General features: G+C 35.3%; 1 pseudogene; it reads right to left on the reverse strand.

Annotated features, from left to right (window-relative positions):
• Positions 1-1,186: 1,186 nt before the first annotated feature.
• Positions 1,187-1,336, reverse strand: LOC118905538 (annotated as a pseudogene).
• Positions 1,337-8,545: the final 7,209 nt, after the last annotated feature.

The raw sequence follows: 8,545 nt of genomic DNA on the forward strand, positions 1-8,545 counted from the left end.
ATAGATCTGACTTCAAGGAAATACTTATAAAATCTGGATTCCTATCAGAAACTCTGGTTGTTGGGGGTAGGAAAAATGGGTGACCGGTTTTTGAATTTTTTTTTTAGTTTAAATAAATTGAATTTTTAAAAAAGAAAAAAACCAGAAACTCTAAGGAAGTAATTTTTTTAAGTTTTCAAAATTTCATCTCATGGAATTTTTAAAAATCTAGTTAATAAGTGTGTGTGCATAGCACTTATATATATAGCTATATATATTATTTTGGTGTATATATTTACATATATATTTTTTAGATGGCATTTTGGTTTTATCACTCTAGCAACAGTTGATATTGTCACAACACTTGCTGGTATAATTTGAAGTCTTTAACGTTACAGGAAAAAAAGTGCTATTAGGCTTCGGGAAAGACGGATAGGTTATAGTCCATAGGATATGGAACCACCAAATTTATATCCAAGTACAAGATGCTTTGAAGTTTCTTTACCATTTATTTGGCTAACTCCTTCCATTGCCTTTGGGCAACTTCACCTAAATTTAAATATGCACAATGTTGAGTAGGATTCTCTCTTTAAAGCTGAAAATTTGTTTCAGTTCTCATCCATCTAAGAACTTGCAACTTTGCTCTGTCCATCAAAGGAACTCTAGCATTTCTGGTCACAGAGTGGGAAACAATTTATACTCATGATACTTCCTTGGTACCTACAGGGTGAAGACTCAAATCCTCTACTAGGTATTCAAGACTCTTTTTCATTCATTCATTCAACATTTATATTGAGTACAGTTGCATCTGTTACAATGTAAGACTATCTACAATATATCCAATTTTATGACTCCTACTTTATTTTACACCTGGTTCATAAACACACACACACACACACACACACACACACACACACATAGCACTCAACTGGACTGACCTGTCTACTCCTTCCTCAAATACACTCTATTCCTTCCCATTATTGCTGTTTTCCACACACCATTTTAGGCAAGGATGACACTAAGCCAAAACACACAGACTCAGAATCCCTATCTTCAAGAAGACTGCAAGCTTCTAAGGGTAGAGACTTTTTTTGTTAAACTCTTAAAATCACTCTCTCAACAGTTCTCAGTATTTCTCAATAATTACTTATTGGAAGAAGAAATACCTGTAATACATAAGATTATAAGAAGCTAATTTAATATGTTGCATGGGTGCCTTTAAATAAGCTGTACATAATAAACCATGGCACTACTACATAAAAATATTTTGAGGGTTTTATGCAGCATAATATCCCTTTTATTAAACTGATAATAAGAGATACTTCACTTGATCTTAGCCAAAAGACAGAGAAGCAATATAATATCTCCTTTAAATCCAACTGAAATAACTGCTCTGAAAATTGCAAAATTCACAGATTCTCACTGTCAATGTTCATAGATTATTGTTTATTGAAAAGAGTAAAATATTCTTCAAGGCACATTTTTAAAATTCTAAATTTGCTTAACGCTATGAGTAATTATATAATCCAGCATCTCTAGTTTTAAGCCAAATCATTTCTCTATGCTTCTAAAAGTCAAATCTGTCCGATATCCCAGCATGATAAGCAACATCTATTAGTTTGGAGAGGATACACCTGCATGTGTAGTAGGTTCTGTTAAACATTCAGTATTCTCTTTGACAAATGACCAAGAGATTAGTTTATCTGGACACAGAATACCACACTCTGGAACCCAGCAGTACATTGGAATGACCATTATTCTTCCAAAGCAAGTTAACCCATCTGTACAGAGCACACACTGGCCAGTGCTCCTGAATTATCTCTTACCCTCCTTACTTGTGTACAATTTCTGGGCCTCAGAAGGCAAATAGAGAATGCCAACAGAGATCTGTACTCCTTAAAGTCAAAATCAGGAGAGATTAAGCAGGGTTTAAGAATGAAGCAAGAGACTTTAAATGAAACTCTTTAAAAGACATATTTCTTTTCCTTTGTTCTCTTATTAAAAGAGTAATCCATGGAAGTTATGGAGCAAGGCAAGAGAGAAAAGGACAAGGCTGCCTCCACCTTAGCCCTTTTTCCCATGGCTGCTGCAGGTGTTTACTTGACCCAGACTCCCCCATGGCAACCTTACACAATGTTGTATAACTCTTATGACAAAGTCTCTTAAATCACCCAACTGCAAGATTGAAAATTTAATATAAAAAATATTCTAGAGGGACAGTGGAGTAGGTATGGGTGGGTTCCTGTGTGGGTTGGAGGAAAAATAGGTACTGTTGTAAAAAATATCCATGCAGTTTTAGGCTTAAGTCCATCCATGGAACTTCCCTCACATTTCAGTAGGCCATTCTGCCATTCCAAATCTCTGCCAACAACTAATCTACAGTCAGCGTGTGTAAGAAATCGGATGGCAGTTACCTTTGGTGAGGAAGGAGGTACACAGTAACTGAGCAGAGAAGTTTGGGGTGCCAGTCATGTTGTGTTTCTTGATTTGGGTGTTTGTTACACCAGCATGTTCACTTTATGGGAATTCATCAAGCTTTTCACTTATGATTTGTGCAATTTACATGATATATATTTTTAAATTTTCTAAAAATAATAAAATTAAATCTGCTACCAAGTTAAACATCTAACACTTTCCCTACTGTCAAATGACTTCGAGCCTTCTCAATTTCACATTTTATTTGCCAATACAGAAATGGCCTTCATGTTAAGTCCTGAGAAGATAAAATGATGCAACAACTTGAAAATTAATAAAGAAAATATGATACTTTCTGTCCTAGTATTACAAATGATGTATATCATCTAATATAATTAATGTCCACAGTTATGAATCTATTTATTTTTCTTTAAACCACCAGAATAGTACTATAATATCCCAGTATCTCATAAAAAATTCCCCTCCAGGGACAGAACTCAACTTTGGATATCATAGACCATGACTTTTCACTGGGGGCTGTTTCTTTCTCTTATTCACTTCTTTGAAGTTTAGCAAGAACCAGTGTTTAGCATCCATGATCCTCTGCAACACTAGCCATGCTACATGGAAAGAAGAAGGCAATAAGGCAACAATTTCTACACTAGGATTCCAGCCTAGAAAGTAGAAGTGTGATTTTGTTCCTTTCCCTTTGCAGCATCCTGGGCTCTACTAAAGTGTATTGTTAGTGATCTCTCTTTAAAATACCAGTTTTTCATAGCTATTCACTACAGAAGAAATTCTAGTTTAAGATAAGTCCACCTTGTTCCCTAACAAGGGAAGGAAGTATTTATTATTATGCTATCAGCATAAGAGAGATGACCCATGGCAGCTATTTGTATAGCATGCCTGGTTGGCTGGCCACTCATGCCTGCCTCCACTGCTCTCTTTTCAGGGTAAAGCAAGACAGAAAGGAAGTGGATTCTGGATAGAATACTCAGCATTTGAAATATAGAAGCACCCAAGCTCCTCTATGGGTATGGAAGTAAAACATATTTTATTACCTAGGACTGTTTCAGTTATGAGTAACAGAAAAAGGCAAGTCATGGTGGCTTGTGGGAAACAAAGGGGGTAGGGTAATCTATAGGCTTAAGAAACTGAACATTCAAAAGGCTCTAGATCCAGTGCCTCAAACTATATTGATAAGGACTTGGTCTCTTTTCTTCTCTCAGGTCTGCTTTTCTCTGCGTGGGCTTCATTCAGTCAAGCTTACCCAGGGAGTAACAAAATAGCTGCTAGCAGCTCCAGGCTACATTTTCTACTTTCAGCAACCACAGTGGAAAGAGCTCCTCCTTTTCAATAGTTCAACCCTAAGGTTGTTCTGCAAGGTGTGATTCCCACCCTCCCCCGCAAACCATGCTCTGTAGGCACAGGAATTGAATAAAGTCATTGTCTAGGCCTGGATCATAGCGATGTAAGGGTCTAGGTAGGTGCTCATCTCTTTCAAAATATAAACCCTAAAACTGGGAGCAGGGAAAAAAAAAAAAAAAACAATGTAAGAGAGAAAGGTAATGGGTTCTAGGTGAGCAAAAGTAGATATTCAGTAGTAGGTATATTCAGATGAGTATTTTAAAATAAAATGTCAACTTCCTAAGGACAGTGGAAAAAAACACAGTATGTCAATTTACAAATAAAGTAATCACAATTTTGTTCAGTGTCTTGTGCCAGTCTGAATTAATGTTCCTAGTTCACATTGTCTCTGACAAAGACACTAGTCTGCCTCTCCAAGAAGTCTCCTCTGAAGACAAAGTCCCATCTTTCCCTCTTATTAAACTACCTACTTAAGCCCTTTCACACTCAGCCTGTATCTTTCATCCAACTTTAATTCTACTACCATTTAAAATATCCTCCATCATTATTTCTTCTAAACTTTGTCTAAAGCCAAAGGAGTGCTACGTAGAATACAAAAGACAAGACATGATCTATATACAAGTTTACACTTTAGATAAAATTAAGAAAGGAAGTATATATATAATTTCAAAAGAATAAACTCATTCCTCCCAGGGGTCTATTAGTTAAGATACTAGAATGACATGATAATAAGATGGGCTGTTGACATCCTGTGCTAGTACTATATTAAGAAGAGACTTGGAAAAAGGAAAATCTTTGAAAATGTATCTAAAAATAGCCTGCCAATTAGATGCTTTCCACAGAACTTACAAAGGAAAGATTGTGGCCTCTTCTTCACAGATTTTTAAGAACCAAGAGAGATGTTTTAGGTTAGTTTGAATGCTATTGGGCCTGGAGTCAGGAAAACAGACTATATATAAGGCTTCCCAGGCTATAAATTCAGGGACGGTCAAACCACTCAATGATAGGATAATCTACAAATCAGTTGTTATATGAGACATTCAGGAACAGGCTAAGTAAAAAACTTAAAGACAAATTGCAGGGTAAAATCCTGGACTGCTAGAAGATGGAGTCTTTTACCCAATTTTACCTGTTGTTCTCTCTATTTTACTAGTTGTTATATGGTAGATTCTCTCTGAGAAAAAAATAACGTCCAGTATCAAGTATTGTGAAAATAAAATGCCCCATAAAATCTGTATGATGGTATCCTTATTTCTTTAGAGATCTGAACATTCTAAGCTTTCAGGCTTTAGTGTGGTTTTCTAACATAAATGGTTTTCTAACCCTTTAAGACTGACTGCTTCATGAAGATCTAGACTTCCTTTTTCCTCTTGAAGGTTACAATTTTTATATTCATCTTTCTGCCAAATTTCTGTTGATTTCCACTTTTACTTATCAATATTATAAAATAATTTTTAGCCTCATTCTTGACTAATTTCTTTCTCAGATTGCTGTTGGATTTTGATTTTCCTTTTCTTAGAAAACAAACCTAGATTAAGGGGGATTTTTCCTCCTTTCATTCAAAAGGACTTGGTAAAAATTCCCAGCCCAGCAATTGCCATCAAATGATTTAAGCTATTTAATATTTTTTACTATTAGCTAATATTTTAATTTCCTACTTCATCTGCTTGGGTCACCATCATAAGTGAGGATAGTTAGGAATGTAATCCTAGAAAAAGAAGTGTCTCAGAGACAAATACTGGGAGTGCTCATCTAGGTATTGTTTAGAAAGAAAATCATGGCCAAAGATGTGACCTGACCCATTCTGGTAGGTATATCCCTATTGTGCAGATGGATGTATCAGGGTCTCCTTGTCAGATGCCATTGAACATCACATTACATAACTTACTATCCTGTCCAGTCAAGTGAGTTCTTGCATTTCCCATCCCACACTAGGATATGCTATCCAGAGAGCCCAAGATGGGTACAGGGATTGAGCTGCAGTTTTTTAAAACAAAATAAGTCATTTGAGAGGAAACACTTCAGGGAAAAGTTGAAAAAAATGTCAAATCAGACATCTGACTGAACTATCAATATAACGGGATTAAGCAAAAAGGAAGAATTAGAAGAGGCAAAAGAGTAGAACCAGAGGAGAGAAAACAGGTTGAAAAAGAAATTCAGGTGGAGAGTTGAAAGTGGAGTATCTGGAGGAACATCCTTAGCTGGAAAGTGTAGCCAACTTTACAAATGATGTCTGCAGAGTCAGATAAAAGGGAAAGAACAGTTAAGGGGTAGCCATTCCATGCTTTTCAGAGTCTTCAATAATGAGTACTCTGACCAGATGTGGCCTTGAGGAGTCTAATTTTATACACATGCCCTGTGTGTTTGAAAATGTGTGTTTCCTGTGTGTTTGTTTCAATGTGAGTTCACTGCTAGACAGTGATCTGTTCTTGATGTGTGATGAATCAGACATCCTTGCCTGAAATGCTTCAGGACAGACCTGATATGGTGAGGAATGCATGACACAGTGATAAAATGCTGCCCTCTGGGTCAACAGCCAGAACATCCTTCTCTGAGATCAAGTCTCTGTGTCATCTCCTTTTTACCATAAAAGAAAATGGAGTCTAATTTTTGAAGCTAGTAATGAAGTTTGGATTGTTAACATTCCAAGTATTTATTGAACATAAATAACTTTGTGACTCTGCAATTAACTTTCTCAATATTCTTTTTGCATCATCTCTGCTTTTTTCTTCCTTCTTCCAACTTAAAACTTACCAGTGACACAAAACTCACCCCAATTCCTCTATGTCCTTCTTTGATGTAATTGTACTGGGGAAAGGAAATCAGTCATCAGGGGAGGCTGCACTGAGAAGCAATATTAAAGGAAGTTCCTTTTAAAAGATCTAAACCCTGATTACACAACAGGACTACCACAGGTGGCGGTGCATCCATTCTCTTCCAAGACACTCAAAAGTCTAGCCTTCCTCCTCCTGGGTTAGGAAACATGGCAACCTGCAAGACTGAACCATGGTCCAGAAGGAACCTTTAACACTACAGCAATTTAAATGAATTTACCTAGATACCCAACCAGGAGGGTATTCCTGGGAGAGGGTGAGAATGGGAGAGTAGGCACTCAGTAGGCACTCTTTTTCTTTTTTTTAATAATTTGTGTAAGGAATGCTTAATTTGGTTGAAGCTTGTAGTTGGGCTACAGAAAATTTATTTTTTTACAAATTACTTAATGGTCCAAGAAGTCATTCTGCAAGAAAAAGTCATTTGTCACTATATTCCAGTAATCCACTCAGCCCAACTCAACCAGACCAATGGAGAAAAATATCAGAATGTTATTCCCTGAACTTGATATATTTGTAAGAACTTTTTGATGGAAAGAAAAAACAAAAATCAATATAAAATATTCTGTAAGTAAGCTTCTTGCTTTAGAATCTTGAACTCTTCAAACAAAATATGGTAAAAACAAAAATAACAAAACAGTATTGCCAGCAATTAACTAGTGAAAATAGAAAATTCTTATTTGTACAAATGATACATACGAAAGAATGCATAAAGCTAGTCATAACAGGCAGTTTATCATTCCTCCAAAGCTACACCTTTTTTTATTCCCTTCTTCTGATAAGAAAAAGCTTTAGGGGAGACATTGTGTTCAACTAGATGAATGTTGTTTGAACGTTGTTTAAATGTTTTTCATGCAATACAGGTCTTTTATGTAAACGTTTTTCGGAAATGTGCTAAAAGTTTTCTTACAAGAAATTTAACTTAACTCTGTTTCTAAAAATACTGTCTGAAAGTGGAATCCAATCTCAAAATTCAAGAGAATTACTTGTTACTGGTTTGATACAGGCGGGGAAAAAAAAAAAACCCCTCAATTTCAGTTTTAGCTCAGATTATAATATAAAGGAATCTCACTACATTCTTTTAATTTGAGATCATTTCCACAACATATCGGCTTAAAAAAATCCTGCCTTTGCCATCAGTCTCCTTAGCTTGTTTGTTTCTTCTGTCCTATTAACAGCTATTAATGGAGATAGACATTTAATCAGCATTGGGAACTTCAATCAAAATCTTCAAAATAATTGAAAGAAATTAAAGCATATGTGCTTTTTACTTGATTATTTCAATCCATTTTATTTGTGGCTAGTCTTTTCTGTTACATTTACTTTTTCATTTCAATCAGCTTCAATATAAGTATGGATATTGAGTTACTTATATTACTTTAAAAAATATAATATCTACACAGGCACTTTACTAGTTTCTTTACTAGTAGAAAAGCCATTCAATAACTCTGTGAGCTAATATTTATTGTCTCCATTTTACAGATGACATAACGGAGACTATTAAAGAAATTATTTTGTCCAATCTATAGCCAACTCTCTATAGTTTCAAAGTATTGCTACTTTGTTTGAGATTCTAAAGCAAAACAATAAAAAATTTGAATGCTTTTAAAATGTGAGAGGCATTACTAATCACATTAAGTTAAAATAACTGTTAAAATTTCACTTGTCTCAAAAACTGCATCCCCTTTTAGGTGTCATCTCAACTTGCTGTGTCTTTTCCTTACCACTCCTCCCCACTTTTCTCATCTCTTGGTACCTTTCTTTTCATAATGATTTATACTTTGCTTCACCTTCTGTAATGCTATATTTTCAAAAACTCATCTTTATGCATTCTAATCTGTCCTTTCTACTTGAACATCTTTCATCCCCAAATGCCAAATTTCTTCCCATTATAATTTATATATATTATCACTTGGTTAGACTTGACCCTATTTGTCACAATTTTTAAGAAG

Source organism: Balaenoptera musculus, chromosome 12 (assembly GCF_009873245.2).
Source record: "Balaenoptera musculus isolate JJ_BM4_2016_0621 chromosome 12, mBalMus1.pri.v3, whole genome shotgun sequence".
In the NCBI taxonomy this organism is placed as follows: Eukaryota; Metazoa; Chordata; class Mammalia; order Artiodactyla; family Balaenopteridae; genus Balaenoptera; species Balaenoptera musculus.